Consider the following 24359-nt stretch of genomic DNA (forward strand, 5'->3'; position numbering starts at 1 on the left):
AGAAAGAGGGAATATTTTTCTTTTCTTAGTTAGATAATTAGTTGAAAAACACTGATGCTTGAGCCTCATCAGTTTCTTTTCCTAATCTGTTTGCAGCTTTTCTCTTTGAAATATTTAAGCAATATTTCTTGTCACTTTCTGTATGCTGTGAAAAATATTGTATCATTACCAGAATGCATGATAAACAAGAAGTTCATTCTTTGTGTATTCATTAAGAGTCTGATTGTTACTGGTGTTAATTAATTCCCAGACTGCAGCTTTTCTCTACACTCTAATTATCTTTTTATTGATATTCTAAACCTTTGCAGTATTGAGGTACTCAGTGACAGGTCAGTAATCTAGCAATTCTGAGCTAGGCAGCTAAGCAGAGTGCTACACAACAACATAGTGACCGCAGTAGGAGATCAGGCCACGGGAAGGAAATGAATCCATTGTATCTTAACTCCTGCTAGCTGGGTTGAGTAGGGCACTGTGACATGGGGATATTTTCTACTCAGTTCTCAGAACCTGAGGTACAGATAATTTTCATGTGTAGCTAAGGGAAACATCTCCATGGTGAACCTGTTATGTTTGCTTTCAACCGGGAAGCAATAGTGTTTCTAAGCTGACCTACAAAAGAAATGAAATGTAAAGGGAGCACATTTAAGCACTTTGGAAACATTGCATGTCTATTGCACAGAAGCCACTGGTCTGCAGTTAGTATAATACTCATAAACTAAGGTTTAAAGAGAGCTAAAGCAGTCAGAATTTGTGACTTTAAGGTTAGCACCAGTGTCTACATTGTACTCCAGTTAAATAATACTTTTTTTGTTGGAGTTGCTAAGAGAGTGGTTGTAAAGTGTGGAATTCATTAATAGAGGAGTAGAGGACAAAAGCAGGAAAATTACATTGCACCTGCGTAAAGTTTTGGTAATAGTACAAATGATAAATAGCATCCAATTTTGATCTCTTAATATTAGAAAGGAAGAGAAGGTCCTAATGTGGGTGTAGGCAAGATTTAATAGAATGCTTCAAAGGCGAAGAGATTTCAGCAATAGGTTTAAACTGGATAATCAAATAAAGATGAAGGGTCTCAATCCAAAATGGAGACCATCTATTTTCCTCTATTCTCTGCTTATCTTCTTTCCACTAAGTTCCTCCAGCAGCTCATGATTTACTCCACAACCCAGCATCTGCACTTGCTTATGTCTTGACTGGAAAAATTGGGGTTGCTTTCTTTGGAACAAAAACCGGCTTGAGAGGGGATTGATGAAAGTGAATAAAATAAGTAGTTTAGATAGTGTCAGCAGAAAGCTGCTCTTTTTTCCTAGCATAAGATTAAAGAGGCAGATTGCATTCATTTAAAGTTTTGGAAAAAAATAGTAATGGAAATGGAAGGGAAAATTATTGCCCATGACAATGGAAGGCTCTCTCCTTTAGGGATAATGTAAATCAGGCCTTTCAAAAGAAATCTGGAGAGGCACCTAAGAGAGAATAATTTGCAGGCCAGAGCTGGTGGAAGGAACAGCACCGGAGGTTTAACACACTGATTGTGATTCACATTGTCATGTAACACCATGGTCCTGAAAAAACATTGTCTCATTTTTACTATGTACTGTACCAGCAGTTATGGTTGAAATGACAATAAAAGTGACTTGACTTGACATTAGGACAGACATATGATTGAGCCATAATCCAGAGAGTGAAGAAAGAGAGTGGGTGTCAATGGTCAAACTGGTGCAATGGGCTGGTGGAGGTAGGGGTTTGAATGGATATTAGCAGTGAGATAGTTACTAGGACCAGCTTTACCTATCTACTATGTTATGGTCCTCACCTTTCCAGTGGTTAGTGCTGTTCATGGGCCTTAAACGTACAGATGTAGTTTGCCCAAATGACACTGCAATGTCTGCTGCATAACTTTTGACATAATTTGGCCTTCATGACTAGATACAACCCGGTAACCCATTCTGTTGCCTTGCACTCAATGATGAATATATTTTACAAAATAATATTTAGGCAGATTTTGTTTTTACTAAAATTCAATTGATTCAAATAGCTGTTTACAAAGCAACAAATGATAATATCCCGGTAAATTCAAGAAATCTTGACAATAAACTGAAACAAAGACTTGTTTACTAAAAAAAATGCTTATCAACTTTTACAAAATGCATTGTAAATTAAGTTTAAGTTTCCTTGCTTTTGATAAATACGGTTGTGAAACTCATCAAGGAAGTTCTATCTTTGGTCTAAAACACTGAACTTGATATTAATAAAGCACTTTCCAGGCTTCTAATTAATATAACATTTTACAAAGACACCTTGTAGATGTTATCAATTAGAACTTTGACAAACTTCTACAGACGCAAAGTGGAGAGTGTCCTGACTGGTTGCATCACAGCCTGGTATGGAAACACCAAGGCACAAGAATGGAAAAGCCTACAAAATTAGTGGATACAGAAAAAGCCTTCCCTCTATTGAGCGCATCTACAAACAACATGCCACAAGAAAGAAGTATACACCAAGAAGGACCACTATCCAGACCATTCTCTCTTCTCACTGCTGCCATTGGAAAGGAGGAACAGGGGCCTTAGGGTCCACACCACCAGGTTCAAGAACAGTTATTACCCTTTGACCATCAGTCTCCTAAACCAGAGTAGATAACTTCACTCCAACACTAAGCTGATTCCATAACCTGTTTACTCACTTTCAAGACCTCTACAACTCACATTCTCAATATTATTTGTTTTTTTAAAATTTATTAATAGTTTTATTATTTTATTGTTGTATTTACAAAGCTTGTTTACTTTTGCACATTGGCTGTTTATCAGTCTGTGTGTGTAGTTTTTCACTGATTTTATTGTACTTCTTTGTTCTGTGAATGTCCACAAGAAAATGAATTTCAATTTAGTACATAACTCTGCCACAGATAGTTCCATGTACGGCTGTGATTGGAGGAGGGTTGGGCGTGGGGCTAGCAACTCTAACCTGAAAAAATCTAGTACTTCAGAAATGACAACTGAAGCTCCAAAGACCTCATCCCTGGGAGAGGAACGATCTTTGGAAGGTGGACTACATCTGGGATTTGAAATACTGACCCACGATGGAGGACTCTGGCAAGTTGCTGTTGTCTGTGCCCCAGTAGGGTGATGTGCTTAAGTAAATAAGAAAGAAGTATATGGTCTCGTATACATACTTAGATAATACTTTCAACTAGAACTTTATACAGTTGTCACATTTTAAATGTAGCAAAACGAAATACCGTGAAGCATGTAATTGTCTGCATGAAGTTTTGGATTAACAATACAATAAGAATAAATAACAACAGAAATAGATGAAGTTTGCTTTTGAGTTTCCCTTTTGAGTTCCATTACTGGAAGGATAACATGATTCGCAGGATTCATATTACAAGAATACCTTGTGGCAAGAATCCCACTGCAATTTCTTTACATTTGACCTGTTACATTCTGGCACTGTTTCCAAGTATTATAAGCATCACTTTCATTTTAATTATTTATGTTCAAAAACAATGCACAGTCAGTAACAAATATAATGTTTTTTATGCTTTGATTTTAGTAGTGATCTTGCATCAGTAAAAGTTTTGATGAGGTTATCTGAATTTGTCATTAGGTGACATTCCCAATCAGCCATAATCCTATTAATATTACTCAGAAAAATCCTCATCTTGTAAACCTAACTGTCATCAATAAATAAAGAAACTCAATTTCTACAGGAACTCTGTAAGTGACATTATGAATTGATTATATAATGACATTTGAACAAACCTGAATATTTTTTTTAAAACAGACTTATGTAAGAGATAATGAGGTCCACACTGAATACTGCTTAAGATGCAGTGATAAAGATGCATTATTAACCCTTGCTCATTTAACCTGCCATAGGGCAGACACAGAATTCATGCTGCCATCTCGTTATCAGGGTTTTAGTATCCAGGCATGTTAAATGCATTGGTTAATGACTTAACAAGAATACAAAAGGCTTCCTGGCTTATTCTACTTGGTGCAGATAGAACACATTAGCTGCATATTTTAAAAGAGAATCTGTAATCTTTTGAAGGCTGTGGAATGATTTTTGGGCAGAGACAGGGGCATGTACCCTAATGTTTGGATCTACTTCAAGAAGCCCTGCAGATCTGCAATGAAGCAGCAGAAAGTCAAGATTAATACTAGGATCTAAAGGTTAAGGGCAGATAATCTTATTAACCTAATACAAGGTCAAGATCAACAAAGACAATGACTAATACCAACTCCCAATAAATGCACCTAGAGCTTCATACACTGCTCAAAGGAATGACATATCATTCATCCGACAACAAGCCTTATCAAACACGACTTCTACTTACCATTCATATGCACCCACTTATTCATGCTTACTCTAGGACTCCACTTACTTGCCTTACTCCAGGACTCGTGCCACTATCTAATAACTGTTTCAAAGACACATTACCCACTTTGGAATACACTCAATTGAGAAGGAGCGTTACCAGTGCTCACGGGCATAAACTACACAAGACATGACCTTGTTCATTGGTTCACTGGCTTCCAGAGTGCTGACGATTTCTTACACAGCTGTTACGAGTGAGTGAGCACTAAAAGGATTGAATCCATAGAAGATGTTTGAATGTTCATATCTAATCCTACTCTTTACAGGATCTATTAACTGCACATAAGACACAACCTTTACTTGTCCACTATCCTCAAAACAACTCTCTCTCTCAATCCTTTCCAGAGAAACAAGAGCTTCCCCTTTGACCAGTCTCAGCTGCTAAATACCAAGAGTCTCTGTTTCCGAAATTGGCAATGTGTAGTATCTAGGTAGAGTGAGCCAGAGGACATGTGGCTTGTAGCCAGAACAAGAGAAAAGGTAGCCTATTTGTCATCTCCATGGAGAGCAAAGTCACATGACCTCCAGAGCATAAAGATGTGAAAGTAGATGGAGATTGATGGACACTGAATGCCAATCATGAATAAAATGTCTTGTGGGGGAGGGAGGGAGTGCAATTGGGAAATGGTGTGGAAGAGATGGAATCCAGCTTAATATTTACACATTGCTTTGTGTGCACAGTGGATTTAAAAAAGATGCCAGCCCCTATGCAACACTTGTGGTGTTGTTTCGCAGGCGTTCCTGATCACACCAAGGCAGACCATGTATTGCAAATAAATTTCCGTAACCCATCAATCTATTACAACCAATTTGCATCACAGAATCACACTATAGCAAAAGTACTTATATTGGGAAATCTTGAGATGTGCATTATTTTCAGATTTTGGAATAAATAATGAGATAGCTTGGGATCGCCATCATTTTCGACTCTGAATTTAAGTGCTACCTATAAGTAGTCTTTGTCACACACTTTCCATCACACACATTATTACATAGTGTTAATATAATAAAAAATATATTAAGATGAGAAAAGCAGCACCACAGGATCAGGAGAATACCTGAATCAGCTGTTGAACAAGAACAAACAAAGGCAAGCATTCAGTCTCCACCTACGAGCCGTGTTTTGCTTAAAAGGTTACAGTGCACTGTATTTGTATCTTTTCTCTTTTTAGGTTTATGTAGGGTATAAAAACATCAGCATTATAGATTTGTTCTGGTGCTAGATTTTCATCATCGTGTAGCGATGGACTACAGACAGAGCTAGAGACAACACGCAGTTGGTAAGTCGTTTCCAGACTAGTTTATTCAAACTTGGCAGCGCTGGCATTTAATCCCTAGCCCCCACCCTCTCCGGGCGGAAATGACGTCAGAGGTGCATTACCAAAGTCTCCCCCTGCGCGCTGGCTATTTGTGAGCCGGTTCGCCTGCGCAGAAAGTGGGTCGCCACAATAGGATGCTTTTAAAAAATATTGCACACTTTTCCTTACAGTAAACTTCTACAACCAGATTGCTGAATATTCACAATTACCTTTAATTTTCAGTTTAAAATGATAGCTCTTCCCTTTGTTTCACAATCAGCATATGTTCAATCCAATACTGTCAATATACGATCAAGATCTTAATTTTTCACTTCTTGCAGTGCTTTCTACTTCTCATTGACTTCTGTTCTCAACATATGTGAGGTCACTTCTCAGAACCATCTGTGGTGCGCAGAGACCTGTGTATCACTTTGGAACCTTCCCAGTATCTTGTGGAATTTTCCATTTGTGACATCATGTCGGGGGTAAAAAAAACTCGGATTTCAGAGGTTTTCGGATTTTGGAATTTCGTATAAGGGTTACGCACCTTAAGACATTGGCGCAGAGTTAGTTCGTTTAGCCCATTGAGTCTGCTCCACTGTTCAATAATGGCCAATTTATTTTTCCTCTCGACTCTATTCTACTGCGTTCTCCCTGTAATCTTTGAAGTGCTTACTAATCAAGAACCTATGAAACCATGCTTTAAATATACCTGATGACTTGGCCTCCAGTGAATACCACAGATTTACCACCCTCTTGCTAAAGAAATTCCTCCTCATCTTTGCACTAAATTTATTTATTTTTTGTATTTATTGAGTGTAGAATAACTCCTTCCAGCCATGCCACCCAGCAATACCCCAATTTAATCCTAACCTAACTGCGGGACAATTCACAATGAATCTACCAACTGACTCGTCTTTGGACTGTGGGAAAAAAACCAGAGCACCAGGAGGAAACCCACGTGGTCATGTAGAGAATGTCCAAACTTCTTGCAGGCAGCATCAGGAATTGAAACCCAGGTCGCTGTTACTGTCAAGCATTATGCTAACCACTTTGCTACTGTGCTGCCAATATGAACATCCTTTACTTCTGTATGTTCTAGTCCTGGACTCTCCCACTATAGGAAACATTATCGCCACATCCACTCTAACTACAGACTTTCAATATTCAGTAAGTTTCAGTGCGATTTATCCCACCCCGTTTTCTAAACTCCAGCAAGTACAAGTCCAACACCATCAAAAGCTCCCTATACATTAACCATTTCATTCCCAGGACCTCCTCTAAACCTTCCCCAATGCCAGCACAGATTTTCTTAGTCATGGGGTCCAAAACTGCTCAAAATACTCCAAATGTGGTCTGTGATGTAAAGCTTCAGCATTACATTCTTGTTTTTACATTCCAGCCCTCTTGAAATTAATGCTATCATTGCATTTGTCTTCCTTACTATTGACTCAACCTGCAAGTTCACCTTTAGGCAATCCTGTACCAAGACTCTCAATTCCTTTGGCAGTTCTGATTTCTAAATTCAGTCCCTGTTTAGAAAATAATTTTACAACTTTACTCTTTTTACTAAATTATATGACTTGTACTTGCTGTACTCCATCTGTCATTTCTTTTTGCCCATTCTCCTAATCTATCCAAACCCTTCTGAAGACTCCTGTCAGTACCTCCAGTTGAACTATGGCTTTTTGTCTGTTTACCCCTAGCTGTCACCCTGTACTCCTTCTCTACTCTGGCCCCTGTATCACCGAGTACTCCGTCTCTCATCTGTTCCTCATTGTTACCTGTATTGCTGCCACCTGTGTCTCATTGTGATCCACCTATCATCTGTCTCTCTGTTTATTGCTCAGTGTATTTCAGTCCTGTGTTTTCAGCTGTTTGTTGCCAGATTGTGATAGTGAGCTTTCCAGCATTTGTATCTGTACTCGGTCCGTCTGAATATCAGCTCTGCCTGTTTCCTGATTTTGGTTTTTAGATTTCGCTGGATGTTTTGATCTCTACCTGAACTTTGACGCCGACTTCGCCCGCACCTTGGGATTTGTTACTCAATTAAAACCACAGTGTGCACAGTACTGGGTCTGTGATTGGATCCCTGCTCCAGCGTCCTGACAACTCCCTTCTATCACAACATTACCTGACTCTCCTGGTCTACCTATCTATGTAGCATCTGCAAAATTTGCCACTAAGTGATCAATTTCCTCACCCAGATTATTCTTCTGAATTATGCCCAGAAACTGCAGACATTGCTGCTCTGCTGTCATCCCTATTGGTGTACCCTTCCAATCAACTTTGGCCAGCTCCTTTCTCATGACACTGTAGTTACATTTACTAATCTGTAATCTGAATATATCTATTTTACCTTCTCCCTCTCTATTTGCAGGGTGAATTTTATAGTATTATGATCACTACCTCCGAAGAGTTCCTTAATCTTACACTCCCAAACTGCCTTCCCACCCAAAACCTGTTGTAAGTGTAATCCCATTGTAAAGCACAAAATTATATCTGAAATGTAATTTAAAATTGTGGCATTATTAGGAAGTTGAAATTGTGTCAAAAACAGCAGGCACAGTAACTAGGGAAGAGATGGGGAAAGAGAACAGAAGTCCCGTTGCTCAGGCCAGGGGACAAAACATTTGTAAATTTTAAGTAAAAGGGGAATTGCACTTAACAGCTGGTTATTTCCAGCGGAATTTTAGCTCAGAGGTAAAATCTCAGCCCAGTGGACACTGCTGACAGGGACGAGATTCCTGGTCAGTCCTCAGTTACAGTAAGCAAGTGGATAACAGGGGCAGAGGCACCAGTCGGGGAAAGATGACTGTCAGATTATCAGACCATCTGCAAGACCTCTGAGATGGCTGTGAATACTTGAGGTTCACCTTGTAGCATAGGATAGAGTGAAAGAGAAGCAAAATCATAGGTGAACTATCATATGAAGGTCACTGTAATTTCTCAAACTCAGTAAAGGCATATCACCACAGAATACAGTAACTTCTTATATTTTCTCACCATTTATTAACGCCCCAGCAATGAAAAATGCATGCATATGGTAACTCTATTACCTGTCTGTTGCAAACACAGGCTGGCAGGAGAAGACATCACCCTGTTGGATTATCTGGCATGAAATCAGATGAATTAAAAACTTCAGAACGTTTCTACTTTTATGAGAGACCTTTAGAACGTTTTATCCTAGAACAAGCTTTCAATCTATAACATCTTAAGAATGATTAAAATGCTGCAGAACCGTACTGACACTTGTTCGTTCCTTGTCAGGACATTCTCCCATGAATCATTTACAAGGGTTCAAACAAAGAATCCAAATCCATTGGGAAGTACCAGTAACAACCTCGAGTGAGAAAACTGGTGACATCCTAATGGAAACAAGAAAGTGACTAGGAGTGAGTCTGCTCAGTCTCATGGGCACATGTGGGAGAATAAGCTTGAGCAATACGTAGAGGAATGGAATGCTCTGAGACGGGACTGCTCTGTGTCAAATGGAAAAATGGAAACGACAGTGTAAGAATAAATTATATTGTCATGCAAATCATTCAATACTTCAGTAAACTGTAATACTTAAAGTCTATTCCATTCAATAACATGCAAGAATATATGGCCTAGTGCCATCTTTGTAGTGCCTCCACGTGGGTGCTGTCTGCCTGCTGGATGGCTGCACTCTTTCCCGCTTAAAGCAATTCATTGTTCCTAATGAATCAGTTCTTGATCTCAAAAGCACCAGTTTTAGACTGCTGCCCAGGGGCAACAAGAAGAACTGTTTGGAACAACTGGGTGGGGACATGGTGAGTATGCTGTCCGAAAGGTGGTGATAGGAGGGGTTAGGCCCTGATAAGGGCAAATGAACCCTCAGGTGCCCAAATAGACAGCAATGTGACAATCTACTCAAGACAATCTGCTCAATTGCAGCTTCAAACTCCAAGCTGGCTGACAGACATTCAATCATACGATTCATGCCTTACATTGCACAGATGTTGCGTACATGCTCTATCAACACAGCGACCAGCATGCACCATTTTTGAATTGACATGTTGAGCAGCATGCAGCACTGAACAGTGAAGCCTCTACATCTGCTGGGTTTATACTGAAAGGCACCCCAGCCTGATGCAAAAACTAGAAGCATATGGTCAAACTATATGATCTTCCCAAAGTAATTTTGGGGTTTCCTTGATCTATATGTAATGCAGTTCAACAAATACTCCAGGTACAAGAAGCCAGTGCATAGGATGCATTTGTCTTCCAGAGTCCATCCCTCTGATCATGGAAAAAGTCTGACAATTTGAAATCTCTGAATAGAAACACATCCAGATTGATTTCCAGACACATGGTATCCAACAGAAGGAAAATCATAGAATGGTTATTCATCCCCTCAAGTCTATAGTAGCTCCAGGTATGACCAATCAAACTTGTTTTACTCTCCAGCCCTGCATACTCCATCTCCTAAGGTACTCACTTTGCTTGCTTCTGAGAGCTCTGATTGAACCTGTTTTCACTGCATGACAAACACCTACACCTTGTTGCACAGAAATTTACCCTCGTGTCACCTTCATTCCTTCATTTCAAGTCCCCAAGTTCTTGACACGTTTTCCAATAGGATGTTTCCCTTAATCTACTGTATGGTTATTCTACATAATTTTAAATAATTCTAACAGATCTCTCTGCAACCTTCTCTGCTTTAGCTGGAACAAACCCATCTTCTCCAGTTAAATAAAGTCCCTCTTCCACAGAATATTTTTGTATTTTTTATAAAACCTTAATAACTTTCCAAAACTGTTGTAGCTAGAATGAAATGGCACTGATGTGGCTGAGCCAACGTTTTATAAAAGGTTCATTATAATTTACTTACTCTTGTTCATTTGTACTTGTATGTAGAAAATCCAGGATACTGTATATTTTAAGTAACTTCTCAACCTGCTTTAACACTGCAACTATATCTTTTGATCTCACTGGCCCTGTGCCCATTTTTGAATTGTGCTCTCAAATTTTAATTGGCAATACTCATTCTTCCTGCCAAAATGTATTACTTCACATTCCCAGCATTACACTTCATCAGCTACTTTTTTTGTCATCCCACTGGCTTGTCTGTGTTTCCTTGAAGACCATTCGTCCCTTCTCACTGTTTGTCTCCAAGTTCTGTGTCACTGGTAAATTTGGAAATTGGTCCCTAACTATCCCAAGTCCAGGTTACTGAAAAGCAGTGGTCCTGCTACTGATCCCTGGGAACTCCCATGTGAAACCTTGTATTTGGACTAGTTTCATACAGCCCTTTTAACTCCCTGTCCTTCAGAGCAGATGACATGCACATTATTCAGTCCCTCATCATCAACTCTCTAAGTTCAAATATATCATACTAATTACATTTCCCCTTTGTAACATGAAAAAGATCTATCAAACAAGACGTAACTTCCTGACTTTAATCCACATTTCTCAAAGTAAGTGCCAATTCTGTCAGTGATTATTGTTTCTATAACGTTACCCCAGCAATGAAATTAAACTGACTGGTCTCCAATTACAAGTTCATTCCTGCAGCCTGTTGTCTTAAACAGAAGTACGAGTCTTCTTGAGTTCAGGCACCATCCCTAAGTCTACACAAGTGAGAAACATTATGATGGGAGTGTCTGCAACTTCCTCCCTTACTCCCCACAGCAACTCAAGATGCTTGTAAATCAATCACTTTAAGTAGAGCTAGACTGAGTACTTCTCTTTATTAATTATCTATCACCAAGAATATGAACTAATTTTACTTTCTAAATCTCCAGAGGGTCCTTCCTTTGGCTGAAATTGGCATGCAGCAGTCTGTATTGGCATGAGATGTAGCTCTGATGCCAGAGAGGAGTCACATGTGCAATCCGAATAGCAGTTATAGGATCCAGCCCATTTCCCAATGGGTGTTACCTCACAGACAAATGATTAGTAAAAAACAGGCAATTCCTTTTTATTTTGCAACATATCTTTCTCAGCATTGCTGGGACACATGATTGAAGTCACTGGAGAAAGAAAAAAAACTCTATATGATGGGATCGAGAGGGGAAAAAAAAGGCATTTATGTCATGTCCAGCATGACTGCAAAAATCCACCTGCAGTGAAGATGAAATAAGAAGGTGATCTGAAAAGGAAAGTCTTCTTACACCATATTGCAATGCCAAGAGAAAGAAAAATTCACAAACCTTCATTCAACTGTGTGTTAAATTATTAAGGCCAAAGCTAATATCAACAAAAACATGTTCATGTGATTTGATCCATTATGATTACTCTTAAAACAAGAAAAATATCTTATAATGATGACAACGTTTTGGACTTGTCTCTCAATAAACAGGGTGCAATGAAGATTTCGAAAATTGCACCAACTTAGTGTAAAGAAGATAGTTATCACCGATTTTTTTGAACAGCCAGGTCTAAAGAATGTAATTTGCTCATGGGTAATAAAATAAGGTTTTCTTTTAAATAGTCCTCAAGTAGTGTCTCAACACGGCTTGAAAATTTGGTAAACAATCATCGTAGCACTTAACTGTAATAATACACCTTCACAGAGAAAAGTATTGGTTTATAGACCACAATGATTCAAGGTATTTACTTCAGACTGTGAGATAAAATTACTAATTTGTGGCCACTTTTAGAAGTGATCCAGTTCTTGACTTGCTCCATCACCATGAGCGGTGCTATTTTAATTTAATGTAATGGATTTGATTTAGTGTTTAAGCAAGGCTTTGGGCTGCACACATCACTTAAAAAAAGGCTGGGAACAGACAATTCATTATTCTTCGATGAAGATCATCAAGAGAATGCAACGTCATTAGGATGGGGAGAAAACTTCATGAATATATTTAGGAGGAATAGCTTACACACACACACACACACACACACAGAGTTCTGAGATGAGAGATTTCAGTTAAACCCCTGACACAGCAAACTCTCCACGAACTTCTAGATTCAAGCATTCTGATACAACAATCCTACCACATGTCCAAGAAATACAAGTAGCTGAGCTTACTGTGATAAATAATGCGTTAGAAGTATATTGAATTAATATGTGTGGCATACATACAACACGCAGAAACGACCAGTGTAGCTGTACATACAATAGAGACCAGGATAGCACAATACAGGCCATTCAGCCCACGATATTGTGCCAAGATTTTAACCTACGTCAAGATCAATCTAATGCTTCCCTCCTACACAGCCCTCTATTTTTTTTTCTTTCATGCACGTGCCCACCTATATGTCTCTTAAATCTCTCTAATATATCCATCCCTACCACAACCCATGGAAGTGTGTTCCACTCTGTGTGAGAAATTTACCTCTGACATCCCTCTAATCTTTTCTCCAATCACATTAAAATTATGCCTTCTTGCATTAGCAATTCCCACCCTGGGAAAAAGATGCTGGTTAGCCACCTTGTCTATGCCTTTTATCATCTTATACGCCTCTATCAAGTTACCTCTCATTGCTCCAAAAAGAAAGCCCTAGCTGACTCAAACATTACTCATAAGACCTGCTCTCTATAAGGAGTCCAACAAACAAGATTCATACATTTTGATGAGACTTCATATTTCTCAGTGATTATATATTTCAAATTTCAGAGAATGTTTGGAATAAGAATCCAACCGCATATTACAATTAAGTGATGAAATATAAAGATTTCAATGATCAAAAATTGACTTTATTTGCCACATGCACAGTGAAAAATCAAAATAAACAGTGAAATGTTTCATTTGTATCAATAGCAAACACAGTCCAAGAATGAGTTCACAAGTGTGACGATGGTTCCGATGCCAACATAAATCTAACACATATAACATCAGAATGTGGAAGGAAACTATAGCACCCAGAGGAAACCCCCACAGCAATGGGAAGACTGTACAAACTCCTTACAGACCCCTGCAGGAATTACATTCCAACCACTGTCACTGGAAAACTGAAAAATCACCACGCTACTGTGTCTCCATGAAGAATAGAACTTAGAATGTAAAAAAGGACTGAATGTCAAATCAGGATGCCCTGTCATGTAAACGTATTGGTGACCAAGTAGCAATTTGAGCTGCAAGCATCATTGCTGGGGAAAGGAGAAAGCACCGAATAAAAATGTTGAAAGGGTTAATGAAACACAGTACAAAGACATTTCTTCAAGTTTTGTAAACTTTTAAACTTATAGAGATTCCGCATCCAGTGGGCCAACTGTTTATTTAAAAATGAGCTATCGACTTTCATTCTGTGAATATTGTTACAAGTTGTAACAGTCTTGTAACTTGAAACACTGACAATGGAACCATGTTGCAACTCTAAAATGTTTCAAACTAAAGGTAATATATTTATTATGTAGAATATGTATAAATTAACACATAATTAACTTCAGGGTATTTCACCATTATACCAACAGAATTTAAAATTATATTGGCATAATTTTAAAAATAATCAATATATTAAAGACCATTGCTGCTAAGTGGCAATAAAGGCTATGATTGCAGGAGCATTTCAATTACTGCGCAGCCGCACATCTTACAGGGATCAGTGCTTCAGAGGCAGAGTGCTTACAGAGGTATAAAAGAGGAGCTGGCCAAAGTTCATTGGAAGGGGACACTTGCAGGGATGATGGCAAAACAACTTAGATGGCAGAGGATAAATAAATCCCAAAGAAGAAAAAGTATTCCAAAAGGACGATGAGGGAGCCATGGTTGACATGGGAAGTCAAAGGCAGCTGTAGAGCAAAAGAGAGAGAATATAATAGAGCAGAAATTTGAAGTAAATTTGAGAATTGGAAATATTTTAAAAACAAGTGGAAACCAAATAGAAAAGCCACAAGGAAAGAAAAGATGAAATATGAAGGTAAGCTAGCCAATAAATGAAGATACCAGAAGTTTTTCTAGATGTATAAAGAGTGAAGAATGGCAAAAGTGTACATCTGACTGCTAGAAAATGACCTGAAAGAGGTAATAATTGAAGAAACAGAAATTGCAGATGATCTTAATAAGTATTTTGCATCAGACTTCACTGAAAGACAGAGGTATCAGAAATTTCAGAGTGTCAAGGGGCAGAAATGAGTGTAGTTGCTATTAATAAGGACAAGGTGCTTAGGAAGCTGAAAATTCTGCAAATAGGCAAGTCAACTGGACCAGATAGACCACATCCCAGGGTTCTGAACGAGGTAGCTGGAGAGATTGCAAAGGCATCAGCAATGATCTTTCAGGTAACACTAGCTTCTGGAATGGCTCCAGAGGACCAGAAAATTGCAATTTTCACTCCACTCTTTAAGGGAGGAAGCCAGTCAGCTTGACTTTCGTGGATGGGAAGATGTTGAAATCAATTATTAAGGATGAGATTTTGGGGTACACGTAGGCACATGAGAAAAATAGACCAAAGCCAGCATTATATTTATAAGATGTGGATGATGGAATAGATAGCTTTGTGGCCAGGTTTGCAAAGATACAAAGATAGGTGGAGGGGCAGGTAGTCTTTAGGAAGCAGGGAGTGTGCAAAAGGACTTAGACAGATTGAGAGAACGGGCAAGTAATTTGAAGATGATGGTCATATACTTTGCTGGAAGCAATAAAAGCATAGACTATTTTCTGAACAGGGAGAAACTTCAAAACTCAGAGGCATAAAGGGACTAGGGAATCCTTGTGCAGGATTACCTAACGGTTAACTTACAGGTTGAGTCAGTGGTAAGGAAGGCAAATGCAGTATCAGTATTCATTTCAAAAGGCCTAGAATATAAAAAGCAAGGGTGTAGCGCTGAGGCTTTAGAACACTTTGGCCAGACTACATTTGGATTATTCTGAGCAGTTTTTGGCCCCTATCTAAGAAAAGATGTGATGGCATTGGAGAAGGTCTACAGAAGGTTCAAAAGAATGATTCCAGGTCTGAAAGGGTTAATGTATGAAGAGCATTTGAGTTTAAATATAGTCGGACCTCCTGAACCGTGTGGGATTGGTTGCAGGACCCCCCGCGGATACCAAAAAAACGTGGATGCTGAAGTCCCTTATATAAAATGGTGAAATATTTGCATATAACCTATGCACATCTTTCCATGTACTTTAAATCATCTCTAGATTACTTATAATACCTAATACAATGTAAATGCTTTGTAAGTAGTCGTTATACTGTATTGTTTAGGGAATAATGACAAGAAAAAAAAGTCTGTACATGTTCAGTTCAGACGCATCCATCGTAGCTCTTCTGGGAACGCTAACGTCGCCTTGGCATCAGCTGATCCCAATTCTCCCGTGATCTTTAAGTTCTTGAGGCTGTAGCACTTTCCATAGCCAGCCAGCCATCCCTAGCACTAACACTTCCATGAATTTCAGTTTCTTTCTGCTATACTGTGCCACTGCTCGATTCGTTCTTACCAACCTTACGGCACACTTCGGCAAGCAACATGCCACCTTTCAAAAGGGCTAAGGTTTCTACTTTCTCGGCAAAAGATAGCACTTTACACTCCCTCTTAGCCTTTGAGGAACTGCTTTGACCACCTAGTTGCTTTTTAGGAGCCATTTTTTCACAGGAACAAAGTAGCGACCGAACAAGACACGAGGCAAACAATGCCCACCCAAACAATGAATGCTGGAGAGAATCCTGTTGGTTGAATCTGCGCTTGAGGAACCCATGGATAAGGAGGGCCGACTATGTATCCCAAGAAGAAAAGGTATTGCTGGAGTTTAGAAGAATGAGGGGGGATCTCATTGAATCCTATTGAATTCTGATTGGCCTAGATATAGTGGATGTGGAGGTTGTTTCCTTTTGTGGGGATGTTTAAAACCAGAGGACACAGTCTCAGAACAGTGGGATGTTCATTGAGAGAAGAGATGAGGCTGAAGTTCCTTGGCCAAAGAGTAGTGAATCTATGAAATTTATTGCCACAGATGGCTGTGGAGGCCAAGTCATTATTTAAAGCAGAGGTTGAAAGGTTCTTGACTAGTCATGCCATTAAAAGTTACATGGAGAAAGCAGAATTGGGTTAAGAGGGATAATTAATCAGACATGATGGAATGGCGGAACCAACTCGGTAGTTTGAATGCCCTCATTCTTCTCCTGGATCTTGTGGTCTTATAGGCTAAGATGGCAGGAAGCCTTGTGATGTCAGTCCTGGTGGTAATGGCAAGAGGAAGAGACTTACTGCAAGAAAACAAATTGCACGCATGAAAGAAATAAAACCATAGAACAAACAAGTCACCAGATGAAGGTAAGAATATACCATAAGCCCTCACGTGAGCTGTCAGTAAAATGACACAATTTTAAATGTAATTGATAATTGATTATTGTCACACAAGATACAGTGAAAAACTTTGTATTGCATATCATCCAGAATAGATCAACACACACACACACACACACACACAGAATGCAGGTAGGCAAATTAGAATGGCCATGATGAGGTAGATTGAAAGATCAATACTTCATCTCTATCATTCAAGAGACTAATAACAGAGAGATAGAAGCTGTCCCTGAGATTGGTGATAAATGCTTTTTAAGACTTTTTACCTTTCAAGTGATGGACGGGAAGAAGAGAGAAAGACGACAATGGAAGAGGGCATTGATTACTGTATGTTGGCTGTTTTCCCAGCACTGGGTAGTATAAACAAAGTCAATGGAGGAGATGTTAGTTTTCATGATAGACTGGGTAGTTTCTTACAGCTTTGGACAGAGCAAGCTCAAGTTCCTGGGCCCTCAGAGGTTCTATCTTCCTCTCACCCCAACCCTTCCCACTTCACTGACACTCCCAGCCTCCCTTTCCCTATTGATCCCTTCTCTCATCCGTGCTGGGTCTTTACCATTCCCTCCGACCTTCAACTCTCTGAGGCAGAGCGCTCTGTCCTCAGTAAGGGCCTCACCTTTGTCCCCCTTCGCCCACACCTCAGTGAGTTCTGTGTACGCCATGACGCTGAACTCTTCTTCTGCCGTCTCCACCTCCGAGCTTACTTCTTTGACAAGGACTCTCCTACCCCCACCGATGACCCCTCCTCCTCTTCATGGACACCCCGCTCTGGTCTTCTGCCTGCTCTGGATCTCTTTATTGCTAATTGCTGATGGGACATCAACTATCTTGCCTTCACCACACCCTGTTCCAATTCCAACCTCACTCCTTCCGAACGCTCTGCTCTCCGCTCCCTCCGCACCAATCCCAACCTCACTATAAAACCCGCTGATAAGAGGGGAGCTGTTGTTGTCTGGCCTACTGACCTCTACCTGGCCAAGCACAATGACAACTCTCTGAAACCTCCTCTTATTTACCCCTTGATCATGATCCCAGTAAGGAGCACCAGGCCATTGTATCCTATACCATCACCAACCTTATCAGCTCTGGGGATCTCCCATCCACTGCCACCAACATCATAGTTCCCACACCCCGCACTTCCTGTTTCTACCTCCTACCCAAGATCCACAAACCTGCCTGTCCAGGTAGACCTATTGTCTCAGCTTGCTCCTGCCCCATGAAACTCATTTCTGCATACCTTGACACTGTCTTATCCCCACTTGTTCAATCTCTTCCCACCTATGTTCGTGACACCTCTCATGCTTTGAATTTTTTCAATGATTTTAAGTTCCCTGGCCCCCACCGTCTTATTTCCACCATGGACATCCAGTCCCTATACACCTCCAACCCCCACCTGGACAATTTGCTTCTTTTTGGATTCCAGACAGACCTAACCAATTCCCCTCTACTACCACTCTCCTCCGTCTAGCGGAACTACTTCTTACTCTCAATAAGTTCTCCTTTGGCTCCCCCCACTTCCTGCAAACCAAGGGTGTAGCCATGGGCACCCGTATGGGTCCCAGTTATGCCTGCCTTTTTGTTGGCTTTGTGGAACAGTCCATGTTCCAAGCCTATACGGGTATCCGTCCCACTCTTTTCCTTTGCTACATCGACGACTGCATTGGTGCTGCCTCCTGCAGGCATGCTGAGCTCGTTGATTTCATTAACTTTGCCTCCTACTTTCACCCTGCTCTCAAATTTACCTGGTCCATTTCTGACACCTCCCTCCCCTTTCTTGATCTTTCTGTCTCCATCTCTGGAGACGGTTTATCTACTGATATCTACTATAAGCCTACAGACTCTCACAGCTACCTGGACTATTCCTCTTCCCACCCTGTCTCTTGCAAAAATGCTATCCCCTTCTCATAATTCCTCCGTCTCCACCGTATCTGCAGTCAGGATGAGTCTTTTCATTCCAGGACGAAGGAGATGTCTTCCGTTTTTAAACAAAGGGGCTTCCCTTCTTCCACCATCAACTCTGCTCTCAAACACATCTCTCCCAGTTCCCGCACATCTGCCCTCACCCCATCCACCTGCCACCCCATTCAGGATAGGGTTCCCCTTGTCCTCACCTATCACCCCACCAGCCTTCAGGTCCAATGTATAATTCTCCGTAACTTCCGCCACCTCCGACGGGATCCTACTACCAAGCACACCTTTCTCTCCTTCCCTCTTTCTGCTTTCCGTAGGGATCGCTCCCTACGCGACTCCCTAGTCCACTCATTCCCCCCCCCCCCATCCCTTCCCACTGATCTCCCTCCTGGCACTTATCCTTATAAGCGGAACAAGTGCTACACCTGCCCTTACACTTCCTCCCTCACCACCATTCAGGGCCCCAGACAGTCTTTCCAGGTGAGGCGACACTTCAGCTGTGAGTCGGCTGGTGTGGTATACTGCGTCCGGTGCTCCCGGTGTGGCCTTTTATATATTGGTGAGACCCGACGCAGACTGGGAGACGGTATCGCTGAATACCTACGCTCGGTCCGCCAGAGAAAGCAGGATCTCCCAGTGGCCACACATTTTAATTCCACGTCCCATTCCCATTCTGATATGTTTATCCATGGCCTCCACTATTGTCAAAATGAATCCAAACTCAGGTTGGAGGAATACCACCTTATAAACCGGCTGGGTAGCCTCCAACCTGATGGCATGAACATTGACTTCTCTAACTTCCATTAATGTCCCTCCTCCCCTTCTTACCCCATCCCTGACATATTTAGTTATTTGCCTGTTCTCCATCTCTCTCTGGTGCTTCCCCACCCCACCCCTTTCTTTCTCCCGAGGCCTCCCATCCCATGATCCTTTCCCTTCTCCAGCTCTGTATCACTTTTGCTAATCACCTTTCCAGCTCTTAGCTTCATCCCACCCACTCCGGTCTTCTCCTATCATTTCACATTTCCCCCTCCCCCCACTACTTTCAAATCTCTTACTATCTTTCCTTTCAGTTAGTCCTGACGAAGGGTCTCGGCCCGAAACGTCGACAGTCCTTCTCCTCATAGATGCTGCCTGGCCTGCTGTGTTCCACCAGCATTTTGTGTGTGTTGTTTGAATTTCCAGCATCTGCAGATTTCCTCATGAAGTTCAAGTTCATTGTCATTCAGTCTTATACATGTATACAGCCAAATGAAACGGTGTTCTTCTAAACCATCATGCTCAAACACAATAGATAATAACTCAACACACAACACAAGGTAATGTAATCACAAATAGATTAAGAAATAATAAAATATATTGACACTTAGCCTAAGGTGCATTGATGACACAAGTTAAGAAGTAAACAGTGTAACAGTACTGGCAATTCATGCGTGACTGAGTGCTAGCAGGGAGTTCAGCAGTCTCACAGGCTGAGGAAAGAAGCTGCTTCCTGTAAGAGTGATTTGTGGGGTTACCTCTTGTAGCAAATAACTTGAAGTGACTTCAGCCTCTGGCCTTCAGATCTGAATATGCATTGAAGATTAAGCTTAAAATGCAGACCAGACAGGCCGGGGAACAGGCACCTAACTAATTGTCTACAGATGCATGGATCCAATCAACATCCCATCCCGTGAGTACGACAGTAATTAACACATATTAAGGGCCTGATGGTGAAAAGATCCAGGCTTTTGAAACTGTTACACATAGTTCGAAGGAAGCATTATAAATATGGATTTGAATAACTTGCCCTGATCTTTTCTTTGATCTTTAGCACATAAAATGTCAGGTAGTATTGGGTAAACCAGACCCTATGCGCTGAAAGGGTTTCAATGGTGACATCCTTGGTGCCCTTCTCATTTCCACTGCCTTTTTCCCTGGGTGGCTGAAGCAGACGATGCCACAGTATGCAATAAGCCAATGCTGCACAGCTCCTCTGCTAACCAGCAACTCATTAGAGAGGTAGACTTGCCGTACCTGCTGATCTTAATACCCGTCAGAGACGATGATCATAAGGAAGAACAACTGCACCGTTAGCTGAAGCCAGCATGACCTCTACAACTAGACACAGCACCATATTGAAAATCAGTTGCCAAACCAAACTGTCATGCATCCAGACAAGATGCCTCCTGTGGTGCTTCTGTATGACTAATTTCTCGACAGAATTATCATACCACTGGTGACAATTTTTAGGAGAATTCTATCTCGAATATTCTGAAATTGTGACCATAAATGCGATTGTCAGTGATTTTGTTAGCCTTAGTTAAGTAAAGAACCTTAGGAATAAGTAGACAAGTGTTAAGACTGCAGAATTAAAAAAATCAGGAGACCTTCACTGGATTGAAAGATCAGGTTTGTTATCACTGATAAATTTCCTAAACAACCCATAAGTCTCCATTTTTCTTTTGTCCATTGTTTTGTGCTCTCAAACAGTACACTAACTACTGCACAACTTGTTAGTGCATATAGTCACTCTAAACAGACTGAAAAAAACATGTTGAATCCTACATTACTGCAGAGTATGTTACCAAAGGATTGAGTGTCATCTTCTCATGCCACTGCTCAGCAGAGATAATCTCAGATAATGATCCTCCGCTTTGTTCATTTCTATTTGTGTGCTATGAAACAAAATGGCATTTTTACACATGATTATTTCACCATGCCACTTAATGCCACAGGATTTGGCCATTGCTGTTAAAATAGATTCTTCATACTGATTGAACAAAGTAAATTTAAGGTAGTCTGAGAAAACCCCAAGAGCATCAGCTGTTTTATTTTTCAGCTTTCTAGCAGAAAGCTGTTCACCTGTAACACCCAGCAGAAATCCTTAAAACAGTTGATAGTCACATGGAAGATTGGGCAGTTTAACTGTGCTAATCATCATGCATGTTGAGAAGTAGTCCAGAGGAAGGGATAAACCAATTGATTCATCCATAAATATTTATTAACCCACTTCTGAAGAATTTCTCATTGTTCTTGTTCTGTTCCTGACTAGTCAGCTTTCTTTTTGGTTAAGATTCTTTACTTTTGTGGAGAGACAGGATAAGCTGTGGTTATTCTTAGAACTGGGATAGTTTAGGCAATATTTAATGAAGTGTTCAATGTCAGGCATTGATTTGCTTCTGTTGTTCAGAGTAGGCCTGAGTTCCCAGTTGCAGACCTTAACAACTCCCTTTCCCATTCCCACATGGACTTGCTCATCCTTGACCACCTCTGTTGCCAGGATGAAGCCCAATGATAAATACCTTATATTCTTTCTGGGTAGTCAATATTGACTATTTCAATTTTTGGCAACATTCTTTGCCTCCAGTTCTGTCACACCGCACCCAACCTCTCTTCACACATCTTCATCTCTTTCTCCCTCATGGTTCTCTCCATCCACTCCACACACAGATTCCCTCCTTCTCCACCCCCACCCCCCAATCTGGCTCCAACTGTCTTTCATCTCTCCCCCAATGTCCGCCACTCTCATCTCCTTTTCTTATCTGAATCCAGCACTGATAGTGCTTTGTGTTGCTGCTCATCTTCCGCTGGCAGCAGTTCCACATCTTCACACTTCCCTCATCCACTTTGCTCCATCTGATTTCCTCCCTCCTTTTGTCTCCCTTTATGTTTGGCTCCATCTATTATTCACCTGCCACTGTCTTCCAATGCTACCCCACACACTCCCCAATGTGGCATCAGCTGCTTAACACTGCACACCCCTCCTTAGTCCACCAGTTGCCTCAAAATCTTTACTTGTTACTTCCCATCTCGCCTCCCTACTCTCAGTTGTGATGCAGGGGTTTTGACCCAAAGCTTCAGCAATTCCTTTTCCTTCCATAGATGTTGTTCGAACTGCTGAGTTCCTCCAACACATTCCGAAATTCCCATTGTTTGTTGCTCCAGACTCCAGCATTAGCAGCCCCATGTCTCTCTTCTAGGCACCTTCAAATCTTGTTTTCACATTGTCTCCAGTTGTGTCAATTCTTATAGTAAGGTGGCCATGTTTTGAAGCTGTAGAAGCACAGAGCGTCCTTCAAATATCTCAGAATCCAGGTACACATTCCAGGTTTTCTTTGTGTTCCTGTTCTTGCAGGCATCCATATATCATCTAAGAAGTCTGAGCCACTGGCAGATAAAACATCAAACTGCCTATTGTTCTCTGGAAAATGCCTGAAGCTGATATTCCCAAATGTAAGCTTACCATATTGGAACAATTCACAGTGAGCATTAATTATAAAGTATTCCCTTTCTGGTGAGGCTGTGACATATCAAAGGTTTAGACGATCTCGGCTCCTATTTGAACAGAGTAATAATCAATCAGAACTAAGAGATATCTGCCTACCTTTGCACCCTATAGATTATTATCTTGTAATCTCAACAGATCCTAATAGTGCCATCTGTCTTCACTACAGGACGAACTATTGCAGCCCAATCAGAAACCTCAGCCAGTTTAATGAGATCTGCTTACTGGAGACTCCAAAATTAAGGTGCTTCAGATATTACTCATTTGCAGCATTCTCCTTCAGGTGAATGTTGAGTTTTATGCTGTGAATTCTTACAAGTTTATCCGTAACCTCGATTGAACACATTTGACATAGACGGTTTCCTGATGTTCTTCTTTGTTGTGTATTTATTATTTCAATAATATTTGAGTAATTCTATATATAAAATTTTTGTTTAAATAATTTATGATGGTTTATATGTATAAATATGTGAATTGCCTATAGCATCACACTACCATGTGATACACGAGCACCTCACTGAAAATGCAAGTAAGGATTACTCAAATATTATTGAAATATCAAATAAACAATACTCCATCATTCTATCTTTCAGATTTTGCAAAATCTGCAAAATGAGGTATTAAAACAGGGAATACAGGAAATGCTCAGCAGGTCAAGCAACATCTGCGAAGACAAAGGAACAAAGTCAATGTCATAGATTGATGACCTTTTATTTGTACTGAGAAAAGTTAAAAATAAAAACTTTATATCTGCAAATAAACTTTCATTTTCGTATTTTTCACTTTTCCCAAAGGGCATCAACCCAAAACATTATATGATTTTCTTCCTACACAGATGCTCCACAAATTTTCTATTTTTATTTTTGCTTTTATCCTGGATAGCTATTTCTGGATCATCAAATTATTTTTGTGCTCAACCTGGAACAATCAGAAGATGAAGATGTGATTCACCTCCATGAATACTCACTAGCTTCACAAATTCCGCTCACTTTGATTCTTTCTCCAACGTAGGTACAAAGGAAAGTAGAAATGTTATGCCACAATCTTCATATTCAGGCTTAAATTCCTGGTCACACATTAGCAGTAGTGGTGTCCGGTTTGATCAACTGGCTTTCCTTCCTTGAATATAATCTTCAGATACTTAAGGATGGCTCAGTCAAATTCTGACATTACATGGGCAATCTATATGATTTATGCAGTTCACCATATTCGTCAATTAGTTCATACACATAATTAACTTCTTGACAGATGTAACACTGTTCATTTTCCTGAGCTTGACATGTTC

The 24359-nt window shown here is 40.4% G+C and overlaps 1 protein-coding gene across 6 annotated transcripts in view; it reads right to left on the bottom strand.

Moving 5' to 3' along the window:
* lrrc4ca (leucine rich repeat containing 4C, genome duplicate a) overlaps window positions 1–24359 on the bottom strand; it is a 1033148-nt gene that overhangs the window by 67316 nt on the left and 941473 nt on the right. The window contains exon 2 of one of the 6 annotated variants that reach the window (XM_059975965.1): window positions 8738–8790. The exons of the other annotated variants lie outside the window; for them this stretch is intronic. The gene's annotated coding sequence lies outside the window, so the exon portion shown is untranslated. The remainder of the gene's footprint in view (window positions 1–8737; window positions 8791–24359) is intronic. 6 annotated transcript variants of the gene reach the window in all.

This window comes from Hypanus sabinus, chromosome 7 (assembly GCF_030144855.1).
Source record: "Hypanus sabinus isolate sHypSab1 chromosome 7, sHypSab1.hap1, whole genome shotgun sequence".
In the NCBI taxonomy this organism is placed as follows: domain Eukaryota; kingdom Metazoa; phylum Chordata; class Chondrichthyes; order Myliobatiformes; family Dasyatidae; genus Hypanus; species Hypanus sabinus.